This window comes from Lepus europaeus, chromosome 17 (genome assembly GCF_033115175.1).
Source record: "Lepus europaeus isolate LE1 chromosome 17, mLepTim1.pri, whole genome shotgun sequence".
In the NCBI taxonomy this organism is placed as follows: domain Eukaryota; kingdom Metazoa; phylum Chordata; class Mammalia; order Lagomorpha; family Leporidae; genus Lepus; species Lepus europaeus.
In genome coordinates, this window is record NC_084843.1 from 24251754 (window position 1) to 24272347 (window position 20594).

General features: G+C 42.8%; 1 protein-coding gene across 1 annotated transcript in view; it reads right to left on the reverse strand.

Annotated features, from left to right (window-relative positions):
• The window catches only part of SORCS3 (sortilin related VPS10 domain containing receptor 3), a 638451-nt gene that overhangs the window by 58418 nt on the left and 559439 nt on the right, over positions 1-20594 (reverse strand). The gene's annotated exons all lie outside the window — the stretch shown is intronic.

Sequence of the window (20594 nt, forward strand, 5' to 3'; positions counted from 1 at the left end):
TTCCTTGAACTGTAAATTGATATACTAATATTTTCACTCAAGAGTGTGCTAGTTTGCTGTCTCATGAGGTTGCTTTCATATACCACACACAAAATTTTAATCACTTAAATGCTGTTAGGATTATGAGCTTTGCTCAATTTCTCAATGGGTCCCAACTAAGATCAGTGGTGTAAAGCCCCTTAGCAACTTCCAGGCATCAATTTTCTCCCCATACTTATATCCATTTTCAATTCTGGGAAGTCTCAAGTTCATTATTGGCCCCCTCACATTAGTGACTCAGATACACAGTGTTTCTAGGGCATACAGCTGGATTCTCTGATTCTGTTCAATATTACAGTTCAGTCATTGTTCTTCTGATTGGAGCTATGGAAGTTAAAGAAACAACACACAAAATAAGCGGGAAGTAAAGGCTCATTCATATCCAGGCATTTCTCTTTTCTTTCCATTAATATTTATGGAAAATGTGTTAAAATTCTTGAGAAAAACTGGGGAAGTAAGGATCCAACAGGGAAATCATAGCAACCATCAACAGAAATCATGACCACCCATCTTTTGGGGGTAATAAACACTGAAAATGTTAACTTGATCCTGAATTGGGAAAAGAGAAACCCCAGGTTGATTCTGTTTAATAATAACAACAAATATCAAATCTCTAGATAAAAAAATTCTCATCCTCTGGAAATAGTTCTCTAAAGTTAAGGAGCCTATTAACCACAAACTAGGTGCAGCATACTCCTCACACTTGAAGCACCTTTGCTGGCATGGAGGAGGGGGGAGCAGTTTGTATGTTAATTAAAGATGAAAATCCAAGAGGTGGGGGGCGGGTAGCAGGATCCAAAGTCATGGAGCATCTTTAAAAGGGTAATAAGATTCCCACATAAGCACATCAAGTTCTACTTCTTTCGGCAAACTCATTTTCTGGTAACAGGGGAGTCCTGTTTCTTCAAAAGCTGAAATGGTCTCTTTATCAGAGATTCTCCAATATCTGCACCAGAATCACCCAGAAGGTTTGTTAAACATAGACTATCCCACCTCCAGAGTTTCTGATTAGCACATTTGGAATTCCTAAGTGTTTGCATTTTTAAAAATGTATTTATTTCTTTACTTAAGAAGCAGAGAGACAGACATGAAGAGATTCCATTTGCTGGTTTACTCCCCCAGTGCCCTCAATGTCTGGGCCAGAGCCAAAGCCAGGAGCTCGAACTCAGGTCAGGTCTACCACAGGAAGTCGGCAGGAACCCAACTACCTGAGCCATCAGTGCTGTCTCCCTGGCTGGGCACTGGAAGGAAGTTGGAGTCAAGGACCAGAGCTAAGAATCAGAGACATGCTACTGCAGGACACAAGCATCTTTACTAGTAGGCTGAAGGCCTGCCCCAGCACTGCATTTCCAGTCAAGCCTCAGACAACACTGATGTTGCTGGTCACAGGGGCCACACTTGAGAAACACTTCTCTACATCACACATTCAGAATTTCTTAATTTCTTTGTATCTTTGGTTGAATTTTTGTCGACCAGTTAGAAATTCCTTAAATCTGGGAGTACTTCTTATACTTTTTTGTATCCCATAAGGAACAGAATCTTTTCAACCTTAGTTGTTTGATAAAGAACAGCTGACTGATCCTGAGGGACAAGAATAGAGTTTTATCCTCAAATCTTTGGCAAAAAGAATCTGGTTTCTAGCATGGTCAAATCCACTGTTATCAAGAGTCCCATTTCCTTGTTTTTTTCTTCAGAAATGTGCTCCTAGCCCCCTTTCTAAAGTGTAATTTTTTTTTGACAGGCAGAGTGGACAGTGAGAGAGAGAGAGAGAGAGAAAGGTCTTCCTTTTCCGTTGGTTCACCCCACAATGGCTGCTGCACTAAAGTGTAATTTTACCAAAGTAATCAGAACACCACTGTGAAAGATAAGGCATATGAAAATCCAGAAAATTCCTGAGGACAACACATATTCAGTACCATCACCACCATCATTCTCATTACTGGAACTCACAGACTCATCCAACCACTTTCTCATCAAGGGCTTTCAAAAGGCCTAGCTCAAAACTCCTTTTCCAAGGTTCATGTAACTCCCAATGCAGAACTATCTCTCTGCATTTATTTCCTTTTTTTTTTTTTTTTTACAGGCAGAGTGGACAGTGAGAGAGAGAGACAGAGAGAAAGGTCTTCCTTTTGCTGTTGGTTCACCCTCCAATGGCCGCCGCAGTAGGCGCGCTGCGGCCGGCGCACCGCGATGATCCGATGGCAGGAGCCAGGTGCTTTTCCTGGTCTCCCATGGGGTGCAGGGCCCAAGGACTTGAGCCATCCTCCACTGCACTCCCTGGCCACAGCAGAGAGCTGGCCTGGAAGAGGGGCAACCGGGACAGGATCGGTGCCCCGACCGGGACTAGAACCCGGTGTGCCGGCGCCGCGAGGCGGAGGATTAGCCTGTTGAGCCACGGCGCCGGCCTCTGCATTTATTTCTTTGGACATCTTGCTGGTGAGCCTGGAGACAACTGACACCTCTGACGTAATGAAAATGGCTTCATGGAAACAGGTAGCCCACCCTTTGTTCCCCTGAGGAAGTTGCTGCCAAACACAGGAACAAAATGAATGTATTCTCTGAGCCATTTCTCACTAAACGGATTTTCAGGGAAAAAAATCAATTAAAATTTATTACTTCTGTTTTTCTTTTCCTTTTCCCTTGCCACTTGGACTTTTTTCATGAAAGTTTTTCCACTCTAGATTCATCTTCTGCTTGGATTCTATAAACACAAGGGGGTAATTCTATTTGTTTAAAACCCTCTAGTGCTAAATGTCGAGGCAGCCAACCAAACTGTTCACACAGATGGTCTCTCCTATGCTCTTTGGTGGTTGTTTCCACACAAGGGGTTTGGACACGGTAGCAAGAGCACTAGTCAAGGAAACAGAAGATTTGGCTTTTCAAAGTCCAAGTTTGCCATGAAATTAGCTGGGTGGCCTTGAGAAATCCACCTCATCTCTTAAGTCTACAACTTCCTTGAAAAGATGGTTTTCAATCAGTGATGCATACTTAAGAACGGGGTACAACAAAAGTCTAGATGGAATGTGGCCCCTGCAAGACAACTCCAAAGAGTTTATTTTCTTTCAGTCCCCATATCTACCCACAGGGTTAAGATCTATCTTCTGGTGACAATACACCTGAAAATTTATCTATTATAGTCATTCATCTCTGTCTCTACTGGCCCTTCTTTTATACAACAGACACTCAAATAATTTTAGGTTGATTAATAGATAGAATTAATCTAACACAATCATTTACTTTTTCCAAAATTGGGGTTATAGCTTCATATGCCCTTATTTCTGGGTCAAGAACATGGCTGAGTTGGGTAGTCTTTGGAATTTAGAAGACTAAAAACAATTTTCTGGGAAAAGTGGCAGTGGCTGATCTGCCCCCTGTAATCCTGGACTGCGCTAGGATTTCGACAAATGAGATTTCCTAGGACTCTAAATAACACATCCTCTTTAATCCACCCTCCAGAACTGAGTGAGTCTTTCTGCAAGGGGAGTCATTAATTTGAGGGAGGGAGATGGTTCACAAAAATAAAAGGCTTCATTAGAATTCTGCACACAGAGTGGGTTAGCTACTCATTAATTAAATGATTTCAAATGGGATCTTGATATATAATTGCTGTAATTTAGGTGGAAACAATGCACACTAAATGTAATTAGAGAAGCTGGCACTGTAAAGCTGTTTACCTCTTTACTGGAGAGCAGCTCTGGGTCACCTGACTCTCCCTGCAAAGTCATTTGATTCTTTTTCCAAACTCCAATTACATCAGATTTTTTACATAGTGATCAAGGCTGAGAAGTTTAAGACAGTGGTGAGCCACAATTCTTCAGAGAGAGAAAGGTTATGGATTTGTCACTAAGAAGGTTCTAGAAATGCCAGCAAGAACCAGAAACAGTCCCTTGGGAGTTGGAGTAGATGGACTTCACTGAAGACTGAGTTCTAAGGGAACCTAACTGAAGTCAAATGGAGTAATGTGTGGGTCACTCACTCCCTGGCAAACAGGATGTCCTCCTTTCTCTTCCTTGGTGACTTCAGCACTTGCTTCTTGAGCTCTTTCAACCACCAACTCTCATTTTTATTTAACATTTTCAGAAACAGAGTAAGTTCAAAGTTGACTATCAGCTTCTTCCTGCCTTTCTTCTTCTGTAATTTCTGAGACTGAATTTTAGTCATCAGGCTAGGAACTTCCACATTAGCAGAAACCCAGTCTTGAACCTGATCTTCTCTCTTAACTTCCACAACATCTCCCCATCCTTTTCTTTGCACATCTATGAAATCTCTCACTTCACCAACTGCATTTGACTCCCACTTCCATATTCTGATAGTACCAGTGGCTACCAATCTTCTTCATTTCAGCAACTCCAAACTCCACGTAGAAGACTTTCAAGGTACTTTTCCTTGATCTCGAACACTCATGCAATCTTGTCATAGGTAGGATGACAAAACGCTTGTCATGGATTTGCAGAGGCAGCAGGGTGGAGTGGTGAAGCAAAGGTGTTGACAGCAGACAGTCAAGATGTGAGCCCCAATCCTGACCTAAGGAAAGCTCATCAGACACTGCATTTTTGTTTCCTCATGTGCAAAGTGATGCTAACAATATTGAATCTCTACTCCTGCACATTGGCCTCCAAGTACCTTTGTACACAGTATTTACTTTGCTGAAACCAAGTCGTATGTTGTTCCACTCACAGAAGCATGATTTCCTTGTGTCTGATCTTCCTCTGCTTGGGGGGCCTTCCACACAACTTGCCTTGTCCAACTCGTTTTCTTTCTTCAAATCTCAGGTCACATCAGAAGCAGCGCATTGTGGATGACAGTGAGAGGAGGAGGAGGAAATCTCTTCAAACTTAAATATTTCATTCTGGCATTTTGATTTCTTTTTTGAGGAACAGACCTACTCCTAATTAACTCATGGTTTTGTTGACAAACACATGAGGTTTTCTTTTTACTTTCTATACTTACATTTATCCTAAGTTTCTCATTTAATTTTTATGTTTAGAGAAATATGATCTCAATTTTGTCAGCTTTTTGGAAGCAGTATAGACTTTTCATGTGGCTCACTGTATGGTAAACTTAAAAAAATATTAAATATTTGTGTACAAAGAATAGGTGTTCTCCATTTGTTTGGTGGATGCTTCTGTAAAGATCCTTTAAATCAGGCTTTCTAATAATATGATTAATATTCAAAATCATACCAACTTTTGGACCAATTGGACTACTGGTTTCTAAGTGAGGTGTATTAAAACATTTCTTATGGTTAAAAATCTCCCACCTCTGTGTTTTTTATAAGTTTTTAGATAACATAATCATAAAACTATAAAAGCATGGTACTCTTCCATATTCTTGGTATGTCATTATATCTAGTTTTTAGCCAAATAGTAATTTTTGTATTATGTCCTCCATGATTTTTCCTCCTCCTCAATTCCTTTCCTTCCTACAAAAATAAAAAATCTCTGAATTTCAGTATCATTTAACATGTATATTGAGTATGACCCTTTGTACTTCCAACGTGTGTCAAAATTCTTAGACTATGCAAATAACAGTCTTATCCTCTTTGCTAGATTTCAAACTCTTGAGAGTTTGCAACTCATACAAGCTCTGCCTAAAAATAAGTGCTTGCCATGGATTTGCAGAGACATCAGAGTGATGTGATTGAGCACAGAGGTGTTGACAGCAGATAGGTCAAGATGTGAGCCCCAACCCTGACCTACGGAGAGCTCATCAGACACTACATTCTGGTTTCCTCATGTGCAAAATGATGGGAACAACAATATCTAACAGAGTTCTGAGATTAAAATAAGCATTACATTTACAGTACTCTTAGCTTAAGCAATTAATACTTTTAAACTGTTAGTATTGTTATATATTGGTACTTAGCTATTAGTACCTGCTTTAGTTAGATGCCTGGTAAGTTTTTAAAATTTATTTTTATTCATTAGAAAGAGTGATGAGAGAGGGAAAAATGGAGGGGGGAAGGCAGGGAGGGAGGGAGGGAGGGAGAGGGGGAGGGAGGAAGGGAGAGAATCTACCATGAGAAAGAGAGAGAGAGAGAGAGAGAGAGATCTACCATTCAGCTGTTTCCTGCTGAAATGACCATGATGGCCTGGGCTGGGCCAGGCCAAAGGTAGGGATCTGGAAATGCATCTCCCACATGGGTGGCAGGGCCCGAAAACTTGGGCCATCTCCTGCTGCTTTCCTAGGTACATGAGCAGAGAGATGGATCAGAAGTGGAACAGCTAGGACAAGAACCAGCGTTCTAATATAAGATGCCTCCACTGGGGCTTAACCGACTGCAACACAAAGACATCCCCAGATGCCTGAAAATTTGGGAGGAAGATAATATCCCTTATGCTTTAATATTCCTGTGATCCCTGCTGCAATACTTGTAAACAGTAGGTCCTCAGTGGAAATAAATCAAGTAACCACAATAGTAATTAACACCACCAATAATAGAATTTATTGAACATCGACTATGCTAAGGACATTGCATGGAGTACCTTAACAGATGAGGAAACTAAGGCTCAAAGTTAAATAACTCATCAAACAAGATTATGTAACATGAAAATGACAGAGTAAAGAGTAGAACTTGTGCATTTTCAGCAACTGTTGTAACATAATCCTTAGCACTGTACTTTCAACAAGGCACATATTCTTGTCTAGGTGCTTCAAGACTCACTAACAACCGTCTGACTACATGGTTTGATATTGAAGTATGGGCACAGGGGCCCTCTTACCTGCAGCTCTAAATAACCTGTGTGCACAAAAGGAAAAACACCATGATATATATCAAACTAAAAGCATGAATGGGGGAAAGCAGAAGGAGGAAATATGGACAGAACATGTACCTAGCCAGTCCTAATTATGGTCCTATTGTTTCAAGGTCTACAGCATCTACTGAATAGAGAACTGGGTGAGTGATCTTGACCTATGCCACTCTTTACTGGGTTGGCCTCTGGTTGGGAATCCCTGAGACGTGAAAAAGGACAACCAGAATTGTAAATCTTATGCTGGGAGGGTTTTGAGGAATGAACCTGCTCAAAGGTTAGCTGAAAAAAATTGAGACTCAGATAAGGAAACAGACTATGCAAGAACAATAAGAACTAGAACCCAGGTCTCCAAACACCCTTCTTTCTCTATGCTGACAGCTTTTCATGGGAAACTATTTCAGCTTGCAAGTCAAGTCACACTGTGCCACCAGATGTGACTACACACTTGCATGGGACTATTGGTTTGAGAAACACAGGGCAGTGACATGATCATATCCAAGGACTTGGTTGAATAGCAAAGGCTCAGTCAAGACAAACTTGCCAGACTTTTCCGTCTTTTATCCCAGGGTTTGCCCACTATGGAACTACCGATGTTCATTACCAGTTTCTTCTAAGACAGAGGCCCTTCTGTGATGTGCTATGATTCAGTCTTCCTCTACATAGCCTTTCCCTCACTTTGCTGGATCAGAATGATATAGCTAGGTCATGCCCTGGACTCCAGAGAAATGAGCCTTCTCCCTTCCAGAGAAAGCTTTGCTGTTCTCATTGAGCCCCCAAAGTATATGGGAGCCAGAGACAACGAGGCTGATGGAGTCTAATTCAGGCTTCAAAAGTGGCCACCAATCTGGAGAGTAGGCATAGACTCACAACTGACAGGTAAAATAGAACAGCTAATGAGGCTGTTTGGTCCAGGATGCTCACATGCCTAGATTCAAGTCTCAACTCTGCTTCCAATTCCGGCTTCTTGCTAATGCACTCCTTGGGAAACAGCGGTGACGACTCAAGTACTCTGGTCCTTGCTTCCCATGTAGGGGACCCAGATTGAGTTCCAGGCTCCTTGCTTGAGTATAGCCCAGCCATGGCTGTTACTGGCATTTGGGGATGCAAACCAGTGGATGGAAGACCCCCTTTTTTTTTCTCTCTCTCCCCCCCCCTCCCCGCCACCTCTTTCTAATAAAAACTTGCCTTTCTAATAAAAAATTGAAAATAGATTGAAAAATTTAAAAGAGAATTTCTGTGAATGCTAAGAAGGAAGATAAAATCTCCCATTGGTTCAGGTGTTAGTCCCAATTTACATGTATATAAATGTGCCCCAAATCAGCTGCTCCGCAGTGACCCAGTCTGGCTACTTGCAATTTCTCTCTGTTGACACTTTGGATTTATTTCTCATTCCTCTAAGTAAATAGTTAAACCTGCTGCGGATTCTGGTGAGTCACACACCATCTTCTCTGCCACCTCCGTCCACGACTCAGAATTAGCCATTGCTAGGAAACCACAAATCCCAACTCAATCCTTTTACCCAGCCTCAACTCCTTTCACTGGCTGAATGTCATTAATTTGAGAACAAATTATTAGAAAACTGGAAAACAGTTCTGAAATGCCTGCAGATTTATGATGAAGTCATTTCACAAAAGGTCACAGGCAACACTACTATAATTAAATCTTTCATTAATTTTTAAAATACACAATAACTTACAAATGCAGCATAAATTAACCAGATGACCTTGAAGAAATTATTTAGAGCACTGTTTCAACAGAAGCCACTATCTAGCAATTTCCTGAATTTTTATTTTATGAGTAGGATTTGTCTATTTTCTATTCTTATCTTTTATTGGTTCCTAGTCATATGTTTCATTCAGATGATTTAGTATTAATTTACTCAGGGCACTGGTTAGCATGGGATAATGAGGGTGGGTAGTTAAGACTCTCCCTTCTGTAGGTCACAGGCTCAAAGGTGAAATAAGTATGACCCAAACAATTGCCAACACAAAGTGACAGGCAGTCCCTCCCTCCCCTTATCTGGGGGATCATCTTCATATGGACATTTTGATAAATGAGATCCTTTTTTATTATAAAAAGAATGCATTCTCCTTACAAAAATTTAAAAATAACAAATCTATAGATATGAAAATAAAAGTCCCAATAGAAGTTAATAATCTGTGATGTTCCCGTCCATTGACATTGTTTTGCTTTCTCTGACTAGGAGAGACACAATAATCTGAAACCATCACCAGGGTTAGAATCTTTGGAAATTAGAGGTAACTCAAAATTTAAGGCAATTCTATCTCTCTCTCTCTCTTTCTCTCTCTCTCTCTCTCTCTCTCTCTCACACACACACACACACACACACATACACACACACACACCATCACTTTCATTTAAAAAAAGCTCAAAATTGGAGGTATGCATTTGACCTAAAGGTTAAGCCTCCAGTTGGGACACCCACATCTCCCATCAGAGCGCCAAGCTCTGCTCCTCATTCCAGCTTCCTCCCTGGAAGGCAGCAGCTGATGACCCACGTGGGAGATCTGGATTGAGCTCCCACAGCTGCCGGCTATGGACTGGATTGGCCCTGGCTATCTTGGGCATTTGGTGGGTGAACCAGTGGATGGTGATCTGCTTTTAGAATAGAAATATCTTCTTAACACAGATCTAGACCATTTTGTTTATGTTCTAACCTGGCTCCTAGGGCTTCCTACCATGGAGTGGGTCATCAATACATACTGTTGAATAAAGAAACACTAAATGTTCTTGTAATAGCAACTTGATAAGTGAGAACCTGTGATTTTTTTTGGCTAATGTTCTCACAAGAGTCCAATTCTCTGAAAGGCCCGGTTCCCTACCCCTCCTCCCGTGCTCCCATGGCGGAAGCTGTTGAGGATTGATTTCAAATCCCAGCAGAAAGGGCCGTGTTCGGGGCAGGTCGCTCATCAGCAGAAGCAGGCACTGGTCCCCAGAAATTCAGGCCTCTGTATCCGTGCCACTTGATTGTTTTCCCATTAGGGTGCAGATGGGATTAGGGATAAAAGGAGGTCAGTGGCTGCAGGAGAAACTGCAGTGAATGAAAGAAAGACATGAACTAGATCTTAATAGAAACAGGCAGGGGATCCACAGCAAGAGTCCTGAAAGCAGAGCCTCTGCTAGTTATACGATACAACGCTTGGTGAGATGGTAGATGGAGACAGGGAGCAAAGGAAAACATATACGGGGAGGTGAGGGGGTAAAAGGAAGACTGAGAAAGAGATGAGAAGGTATTGGAACTGAAGAAAGCTGATTTTTTTTTTCAAAAAGAATGGTAAGAAATCATCACATATCCAGAGTGCTTTATTTTTTTCATAACTAGTTAGGCCCCTTCTATGGATTTGAAAGTTGAAAGTCCCTAAAGATGAATGAGAAAATGTGTTGTATGAACCTGTAAAAGATAAGTCAGAGTTTAATGATGATGGAAATCCTAAGAGATAGGAATGAGGGGAAGGAGAGAATGAACATTCAAGGTGCGATTGAAAAGAGGAGAAAAGATAGGTAAATTCAAAGAACTATAAGATAGGAAGTAAGAGAGGATATCTTCTTTTTTTATTATTTTTGACAGGCAGAGTGGACAGTGAGAAAGAGAGAGACAGAGAGAAAGTTCTTCCTTTGCCGTTGGTTCACGCTCCAATGGCCGCCGCGGCTGGCGCGCTGCGGCCGGCACACCCCGCTGATCCGAAGGCAGGAGCCAGGTGCTTCTCCTGGTCTCCCATGGGGTGCAGGGCCCAAGCACTTGGGCCATCCTCCACTGCACTCGCGGGCCACAGCAGAGAGCTGGCATGGAAGAGGGGCTACCGGGACAGAATCTGGCGCCCCAACCGGGATAGAACCCGGTGTGCCAGAGCTGCAAGGCGGAGGATTAGAGGGGATATCTCCTTTATGTTATAATATTTTTATTTCTTTTTTAAAATATTTATTTATTTAAAAATCAGAGTTACACAGAGAGAGAAAGAGAGAGAGAGAGAGAAAGAGAGAGGTCTTCTAGCTGCTGGTTCACTCCCCAATTGGCCAAAACGGCCGGAGCTGCACTGATCCAAATTCAGGAGCCAGGAGCTTCTTTCTTCCAGGTCTCCCACGCGGGTGCAGGGACCCAAGGACTTGGGCCATCTTCTACTGCTTCCCAGGCCATAGCAGAGAGCAGGATCAGAAATGGAGCAGCAGGGTCTTGAACTGGCACCTATATGGGATGCTGGCACTGCAGGCAGAGGCTTTGCCTGGTATACCACAGCACCGGCCCCTATAATATTATATTTCAACACTTATACTTCATCTCTCTTTGTGTCAAATATTGAACCAATAAATAAACAAAATCAGAAGAACTAGAAAAATCAATAGTTGTTCTTCAACAATTTGCAGTCAGTACAATGATATTATTCACTCACTATATTAATTTGCTGAGCACCAATTACACACAAGCACAATTATATTCAGTGCTGTGGGGGGATGATGAGTAAGAAACATTCCAAGGGGGCCGGCACTGTGATGCAGCAGGTAAAGCCATGGCCTGCAGTGCCGGCATCCCATACAGGAGCCAGTTCGAGACCCAACTACTCTTCTTCTGATCCAGCTCTCTGCTATGGCCTAGGAAAGCAGTGGAAGGTGGCCCAAGTCCTTGACATGGGGAGACCTGGAAGAAGCTCCTGACTCCTGGTCTAGTTTGCAGAAGCCCTTCCCTGTAGGTGGTCCATTTCTTGATCATTAGACAGTGGGGACCAAAAACACCTCCAGCATCCCCTGGTAAAAGACATTGCACTTACTCCTATACCTGGGTGAGGGCACAGGAGCTCAGAGGGAAGTTAAGCATGGCAGCTGCAGTCGCATGGATGGAAGGGGCTGGCGAAGACCGCTCTTGAAGAGGGGGCCTCCAAAGCCCCTGCTCTCAGCCACCATACTGCCCCCTCCTGAGCTCACACAGCAATTTGTTCATCAAAATAAGTCTTTCCTGCTAGGCTATTATCAGTCCCCCAACACCCCAGTATCATGCAGAAGCCCCTCTGCAGGTGGGCATTCTGTTTCCGTGTTCTGTGGCACAAACAGGAGCGGTCCTCTGAGTTGATGGCCTCCCTGGGGATGGGCTGAGGGTTCTGAGTCAAACAGGCTGCCTCAGAGGCAGCGGCTTGGCAGTTCCACTGGATTTACTGATTACTCGAATGACTTACTCTGGGCAAAGTAAAATCAGGCTCCTCCAGCAAACAAGAGAGAATTGAAAAACAGATCAATGGAAGCAGCTCTGGTTCATTTCCAACGACTTTATCGGAGGCAGTTACTAGAAGCTAAACAATGCATTTGAGCTCAGGGCTGGGCCCCCAGGCAGTGCGGAGGCCATATTTTAAAGTGTGTTCTCCATTAGCAGATGGTCACAGTTTCTTAAGTGGAAAGAAGGTGTTTACATTTTTTTAAACCTCTGCAAATTTGAGGTTTGTGTAATTTTTTAGGCAAAAATGTTATCTCTCCCCTTCACTTTGCCTATTAGTTCTGTTGGTGAAACAATGGATCAGACTGTCTGCCCATTAGAAACGTATCCAGCAAGGCAGTTGGCCTTAGCCAATTTACTGAAGACACTTCTAGCTCCTGTCACTTCTCTCCTTTCTACCGGCCAGGCACATTCGTTCCACTTGTGTTCTGCTCATACTGCAATGCCCTCTTCCCATCTTCTCTATATAGTCATGAAGCCCTTTGAGTGTGTCTTTAATCATTTCTTTGATAACCAGTAGTCACTACAATTTACCCCATAAGTTACTATTTAATTGCCCCCTAATTCTTTCATGTTCTTAACGTGTTTTTTTTTTAACAAAAGACTGTCAGTTAAAATTCAGGAATGGGGGACCAGCATTTTGGTATAGTGGGTTAAGCCGCTTCCTGCAGCACTGGCATCTTATATGGGCACTGGCTCGAGTCTCGGCTGTTCCATTTCTGATCTCTGTTAATGCACCTAGGAAAGCAGCCGAAGATGATCCAAGTGCTTGGGCCCCTGCATCCACGGGGGAGACCAAGAGGAAGTTCCTGGCTCCTGGCCCAGCCCTGGCTCTTGTGGCCATCTGGGGAGTGAACCAGTAGAAGGAAGAATTCTCTGTCTCCCCCCACCCTCTCTGTACCTCAGTCTCTCAAATAAATAAATAAATCTTCAGAAACAATAATAAAATGCAGGAATGAGTCTGTTGTAACTTGGCTTCAGGCAGCACAGTGGGTACTCATCAATACTTGCTGAATAGCTAATATCCCTCCCACTCTTTCCACACATACCTTCATGGTCCTTACAAAACCAACTTTAAAATTTTCTAAAAGCTTTCCTCAAATTTTAGCTTCAAGCTTGGATTTGAAATACAGATCCCTTGCTCTTACTTTGCATCTTTCTGAATAGGTGAGTTGAACCTCAGCACCCTCACGTACCCAGTAACCCTAAAAATGTCTACCCCGTCGTGTTGTTGAGAGTTAGAGAAGGTGCTCAGTGTGATGCCTGGGACAAAGAAAGTAGCAAACAGACACAAACTGGCTGTAAAGCCTCTGCTGGATTCTTCCAGATCAGACTGAACACTCCCTAGGGTTTTTGTGGCTCAGTTTGAGTAAGAAGTATCTGCTTTCTTTTAGAAAAGCCGTGCCTCTCTCCTCTCTCCTTCGGGGATTTTTATTTATTTATTTTTTGGCACTTGGGACATTGCTAGGTTCTCCCTGGCTCCTGTAAAAGATCAGCTAAATCACAGTCAGTTGGTTCAAACATTTCCTATTAGAAAAGACTTTCTAACATAGCTTTGAGGGTACAGGAAATCAAGGATTTCCCTCTGATTCCACATCTGAGCCACGCCACAAGAACAACAACAACAAAGTTCTCTTCTTAAAGTGCTGTTTTGGGCTACGCAGCCTTCTAAGAAATAGGGCACCAAAAAGGCCCCTGTGTTCTAACAGCCACAGGCATCTCATCAGCTGGAGAGCCACTGCCTGAGCCGCAATAGGACCACCAGGTTGTCAATCATCCAATCCTGTTCATAGCCCCAAGTAATAAGAACGGTCACATTTCATTGTGAATCAGGCTAGACTAGATAGTTTCTGTCAAGGTTACCAGGGAGATGTTGAAATAATAACATTTGAAAAGACAGAAGAAAAAGGGTCAATAAAAGTAAGCACATCTCAGGCCTCCAAGCTGGGGACTTTCTCTCCCAGGCAACTCCCTGGAGCTACAGTGTGAAGCGGGCAGATTCTCTGCAAGGGGGAAATCAGAAATCATTTCCAGGAGGGCCCTCGTTCTCTAGCTGCCCTTTCATGCCCACCTGCCATTGTGCCTTGTGCTGTAGACACACTGCATACACACCTCTGCATGGAGACATGGTCTGCTCTCATGGCCACCTAGCTCCCAACCTCCCGGATTCTGATAATAGTGCTTCAGACTCTCCATAATCAACTGCCTAACATGCTGGAGCTATGGAGATCAAAGAAGTCACAACAATCAACACAAGTAAGAGTCTTGGGATTCACCCTGTTCATTCACTTATTCATTAATTTAACAATTCATTCTAACAACAAAATACACAGAGTCTTCCTTGTATTTATGTATGTGTGCACACGCATACTTCTATTGTCTGTCTTAATGAAAGCGGAGGGGAACGATATTAAACAATGAGTGCCATTTTCATTAATATTTATTATATAAAGTATAGCGAGAGGAAAAATTATACAGGTCCAATACAGTAAGTAGTTTGGAGATCTAACCTAACTGGCAGCTTGAAGGAAGGTTAGCTGTAAGAACTGATACCTAGGCTGAGACCTAAAAGATACTTAGAAGTCTGTGTCTTCTAAATGAGAAGGGAAAGCAGACGTAAAGATCCAGGGGCAGGAAGGAATCAGCACATCAGAGAAGGGTGGTCAGATCACAGGAGCCAACAATAGGGCCCCAGACCAGTGGTCAGTATGGAAACTTATAAGCCCAGTGAGTTTTGAGTCTATCCAAAAGATAATGGACAACCCTCCATGACTTCCAAGAAGAGGAGTGACTCCATCAGACTTAAAATTTCAAAAACATCACTCTGGATACAGACCAGATTCCTATACCCTGCCATGTTCTTTGGTTCCTCTGCCTTTTTTTCCCATTCATTCCCTTACCTTGAAATCATTGACTCAACAAATAATCACCCACTTCCTCCTTTGTGTCAACTCCCCCTTTAGGCACTAAGTTTACATTAGTGAATATGATACTTAAAAACCTCTGCTTCTTTCTTGGAAATTACATGCTGTTGTCAATTATTTGGTTTTTCCACTGGTGAACTGCTATTGAAATTTCCAGACCAACTCAATTGTCACCTACTGTGGGTGTGATGACTTCACTTCCTTCCCTTCATCTCCTGGCTATTTGACCTGAGTTCCTTGATGACGCCTGTATCCTCACCTAGTCCCACCACTTTGGCCTGAGAGCTCCTCCAAGGGATAGAATTCTGTTTACCTTCAGAACACCCCTAAGATATACTAGCATTTCACATACAGAAGCTCATTAGAAGTGTTTAACTGATGGGACCGGTGCTGTGGCGTAGTGGGTAAAGCTGCTGCCTGCAGTGACAGCATCCCACATGGGCACCAGTTCAAGTCTCAGCTGCTCCACTTCCCATCCAGCTCATTGCTATGGCCTGGGAAAATAGTAGAAGATGGCCCAAGTCCTTGGGCCCCTGCACTCCCATGGAAGACCCAGAAGTTCCTGGCTCCTGCCTTCAATCGGCACAGCTCCGGTCGTTGCGGCCATCCAGGGAGTAAACCAGCAGATGGAAGATCTCTCTCTCTCTCTCTCTCTCTCTCTCTCTCTCTCTGCCTCTCCTTCTCTCTCTGTGTAACTCTGCCTTTCAAATAAATAAATCTTTTAAAAAAATAGTGTTGAACTGAACTTATTGGAAAAAAAAAAAAAAAGAATCAAGATGAAGTAGTAGAACGTTAATGCAGTCCCTCTTTCTCCTTGACCACAGCTGAACTAGAGAGAGTCAGGACGAACAGTGGTACATAGAATTCCAGCAGCCTACCCCTTTGTTGTTTTGTTTGTTTGTTTGTTTGGTTGGTTTTTTGACAGGCAGAGTGGATAGTGAGAGAGAGACAGAGAGGAAGGTCTTCCTTTTTGCCATTGGTTCACCCTCCAATGGCCGCTGCAGCCGGCGCATCTCGCTGATCCGGAGCCAGGAGCCAGGTGCTTCTCCTGGTCTCCCATGCGGGTGCAGGGCCCAAGGACCTGGGCCATCTTCCGCTGCACTCCCGGGCCATAGCAGAGAGCTGGCCTGGTAGAGGGGCAACTGGGACAGAATCCGGCGCCCCGACCGGGACTAGAACCCGGTGTGCTGGCACCGCAAGGCGGAGCATTAGCCTGTTAAGCCATGGCGCCGGCCCCTTTATTGTGTTTTTGTCAGGCTAGGCATTCTTGTTCCCAGAGGAACTCCCGTTCCTTGTTTTTCCTAGGTAATACGCACAGTTTTTGAACTCTTGATTCAACTGTTACCAACACCATTCCACTAGGGAAAAACACTGTTCAGTCCTGGTGGTCCACTTGGTTTCAAGGTCCTTTCAAATCTAGTACAAAAGCAGAAATCACATCTTGACAGTTCTTCTGGGGTTTGCTCTTCTGTCTAAGGAGCCCTGAAAAAACTCATACTGCTTTCGTGCAAGACGGACTCTGAATTAAATAAAACAACAAGAGATAATCTGTATTGTTTATGCTTGTTTTCATAAATGCTTCCCAGACTTACCTTACTCTCATAAAAAGACAAAAAATTCTTTTCCTGCAGACCTCTATAAGAAATTCGGTATGCTCTATTATTTGAAATATCTTGATAAGCAAGAGAGAAGAGGTAGGGAAGCTCTACCAAGCTCTTGGGGAGTCAGTGGGGAGGACAGCAAACAGAGGTGTTATCTCATCTTTTCTATAAATGCTTTGGCCCTGAGGTCAATCTTTCTCATATCCATGTGACCAGCTAAACTCTATCCGAGGTTGTGAGAAAATTATTACCATTTAATCTTAGATGAACACAGAAATTAAACTGTGGACTTGAACTTGCTAGGGAATACCAGGTCACACAGAGACTGGTATATATGTGGTATTGTTTAAGGTAAAGGAAGACAGTAGCAGGAGATTAAATAAGCCTCATACAGGAGAATCAGGATAAATCAGGTTACAAGATGAGAGGGAAACGAAAAAGGACCCGTAAATCTCTCTGGTCCTAACACAGGAGTGGCTGGTTTTAGGACCACTGCCCAAGATTCCAGGGCTGTGAGATGTGGAGGGGCTTAGCATCCAGCTCTGTCCTGAATCCATTCAGGAAGGTGACGTGTGATATACTCAGATGTCTGCATCTTTGCCTCACAGAACTTGAGACTCGAAATGTGATCTCTTTGATGGCCACAGTAGAGGAAGTCTTAGGAAAGCAGAAGTTTTTCCTTTTATTTTCATCATTAAGGAAGGGAAATAATTGGGAAAAGTTAGCTCATAGCCAGAGATTTCCATAAAAAAATGATAATATTCCTGCTATTCCATTTACCTGTTGAAATTCATAAGAAAATTTTGGATCTCCTGGCATAGTATTCTGGGTTATATTGCCAAGTCATTTATATGCCATATTTATTTAATGTAGTAGCATCCAGATCCCACAGAGGAAAGGGTTTCTTTCTAAAACTATATCTGGCACATAGTGGGTACCACCAAAATGATTATTTTACAAAAGGATTTTCTGAAAGTCTTTCCAAGAACTTGAATCCTAGAGGTTCGTATCTGTGTCTCTCTTTTCTCTCCCTGTCTCTTTCCATCTCACACACACATACACGTCTGTGTGTGTGTGGGAGGGGGTGTTGTGTTTGCATAAATATACAGATAAGTGTATATGTGTTTATACTTATGTAATCTTGCATGTATGTATTCATTATACATTTATATATGTATTTACAAAGTCATTTGAACTCTACAAATAACTTTGACTATCTAGGATTTGTATTAATGCTACATGGGGAGAGCTCTTAAAAATTCATGGAAAATGTTTATTATAAAAAGTACAGATCTCATAAAAGCTTTTTTAAAGATTTGTTTATTTATTTGTATGGCACAGTTATGGAGAGAAGAACAGAGAGAGAGAATTTTCCTTCTGCTGGTTCACTCTTGGTTCCATTTATCCATGAACCTTCTAAATACCTCTGCACTGTTGCTGTGTGTTTACCAAAGATACAACTTCAGATTTTATGCATTAATAATATCCTGTATTTTAAATATAATTTATTGTGTGTGCAGCTAAACTTGTCTACAATGTTGTTAATCCTTAATTAATAAAGTGATTTGACACTTAACACTTAACAGAGCCTGTTTTATTATCATGAGAACTTTAATTAAAACCTCAGATGGTGAGATAATTCTACTTAAGGGTATATTTTAGAAGGGTGAAGAAATTATTGGGCAGAGGTCAAATCATTGCCTTACTTTTTGAGCAACAAATTCTATAGCAACAGAACTCAGAAAACACAGTTAATTATAAAACAAGTTCCTATCTAACACATCAGTTATCAATGTGATATATGACTTGGGCCGATTGTAGACATTCTCTTAGGGTTTGACATCTTGCCTTACAGATTGTAGATGCTTAAGTCCTTCAAGACAGTCTGGGATGGGTATTTGGCATAGTGGTTAAGTCACCAATCAGGACGCCCGTGTCCCAAATCAGAGGATCTGGATGGAGCCCTGGCTACTTTGCTCCAGATCCAGCGTCCTGCTAATATGAAACCTGAGAGGCAGCAGGTGATGACTCAAGTACTTGGCTCCCTGCCACCTATGTGAGGGACCTGGTTGGAATTCTGAGCTGTGGTTTTGACTCAGCCCTGGCTGTTGTGGGCATCTGAGGAGTGAATCAGTAGATGGACTATCTCTATCACTCTGTATCTCTACCTTTCAAATAAAATAAATAGAGGGGCCAGTGCTGTAGCGTAGCAGATAAAGCCATGGCCTGCAGTACCGGCATCCCATTTGGGTGCTGGTTCATATCCCAGCTGCTCTACTTCCAATCCAGCTCTCTGCTATGGCCTGGGAAAGCAGTAGAAGATGGCCCAAGTCCTTGGGCCCCTGCACCTGTGTGGGAGACTGGAAAGGAGCTCCTGGCTCCTGGCTTTGGATCAGTGCAACTCTAGCCATTGTGGCCATTTGGGGAGTGAACCAGTGATGGAAGATTTGTGTCTGTCTCTCTCTGTCTCTCTCTCTCTCTCTGCCACTCTGTAACTCTGCCTTTCAAATAAGTAATCTTTTTTTTTCAAAAAGGAAACACATACATATGTGTATACATATTTAAAAAAATAAAACCATAGTCCACCCTCCATGGGGTTAGAAGGAAGAATTCACTAGCAATTCAGAAAATTTAGAAGGAATGAAAGAAATTACAGCACTGTCCAGTCGACTTCAAAGACATTCTATAGAGCCTCCCATTTTGTCTGTAATGAACCTCTTGTACACTGGGAATCCTGCAGACTCTTTTTATGGTCCTGACTGACAGGGCCATAAAATCTGACTGACAGCACCCCAAGAGGTCCTTCTTTACAGGGTTCCTACGGCATTTCCTAGAGAGGAAAGGTTTTAGAATGCCAGTGTTTGAGAAGGGAGATCTGGTTTGATAAATGGGGCAATGGAGGTCCAGCACGGCTCCTGGAAAGGCATTCTTCAGCTGCAGGACAGGACGGAGCCCTCACTCATGTCTGAGTGCCCTGCCCCGGAATCGGACTTCAGAACCTTGCTGTCTTTGCTTTTTCTTTACCCTCAACCTTTTTCATCCTGGCAGGGTTCTTCCTGAGAGTGCAGAGGAGTGGCCACTCAACCCTGTGCATGTGAGGACCTAACAGGAGGGCAGGAGTAGTTGAGCCTGGAGCAAATCCAAGAGATTTGATCACAACTCCGTTGATGCAGTTACACCTGATCATTCTGTGCAAAGGAGAGAGCGGGGAACTAGCCATTTACCCAACGATTGGGCCCTTCTCAAACGCCATCAGTATGGACTAGGAAAAGACTTGTTCAAACTCTAAAGGAATCAATGAGTACAAGAGTTGACAGAAGAGCAGTGTCCCTTAGAGCATGCAGATCACACCCTGTTCCCCAAACCAATCATGACACTTGCTCACTTGCTGTGAGCCCTTCTGACCATCGCACAGTGCAGCAAACACCCCTTAATCCTGCCCAACAGACTCCTGTTACTCCAGGGAAGAGTTAAGGGCTAAGGTATTTCCATCAGCTGAAACAAAGGTGGAGGTTTCTGTATGGATTGACAGGTGGAGGATTACCATCATCCCATGCCACTTGATCATAAGGATATGCCCATGCAAACAAGGGTGATCAGCTGTTAAGGGATTAAAAGTTGATATATCTTTAGGAAATAGTATCAAATTATTCTTATTTTTATTTCATTTTCAAAAAGTACTTCAAGATTTCTAACAACTTCAAGATCTATATTCCAACCATCTAACCTCATTGTAAAGACATGTGGGAAGTGGGAAATTTTTCATAGCAAATTAATATGAAGTGGAACAACACTGTGTGTGTGTGTTGTGTGTCTAGGTGGAGGAGGGGAAAGTGAGAGAGAGAAACTGAACCTAAGTGGTTCCACTAAACCATTACCTGTTCAGTATACATATACTGCTATTTACTCCCTGTATCCCTGCCCCTTGGCTCCTACTGGACTGGGTTAAAAAGAGAAAAAAACACATCCAAAGCCTTAAGCTTTCTGTCTGCTTAGATTTGGGGTAAATGGGAATTTGCTATGACACTGTAAGTTCCATTGGAAACCTTCACTG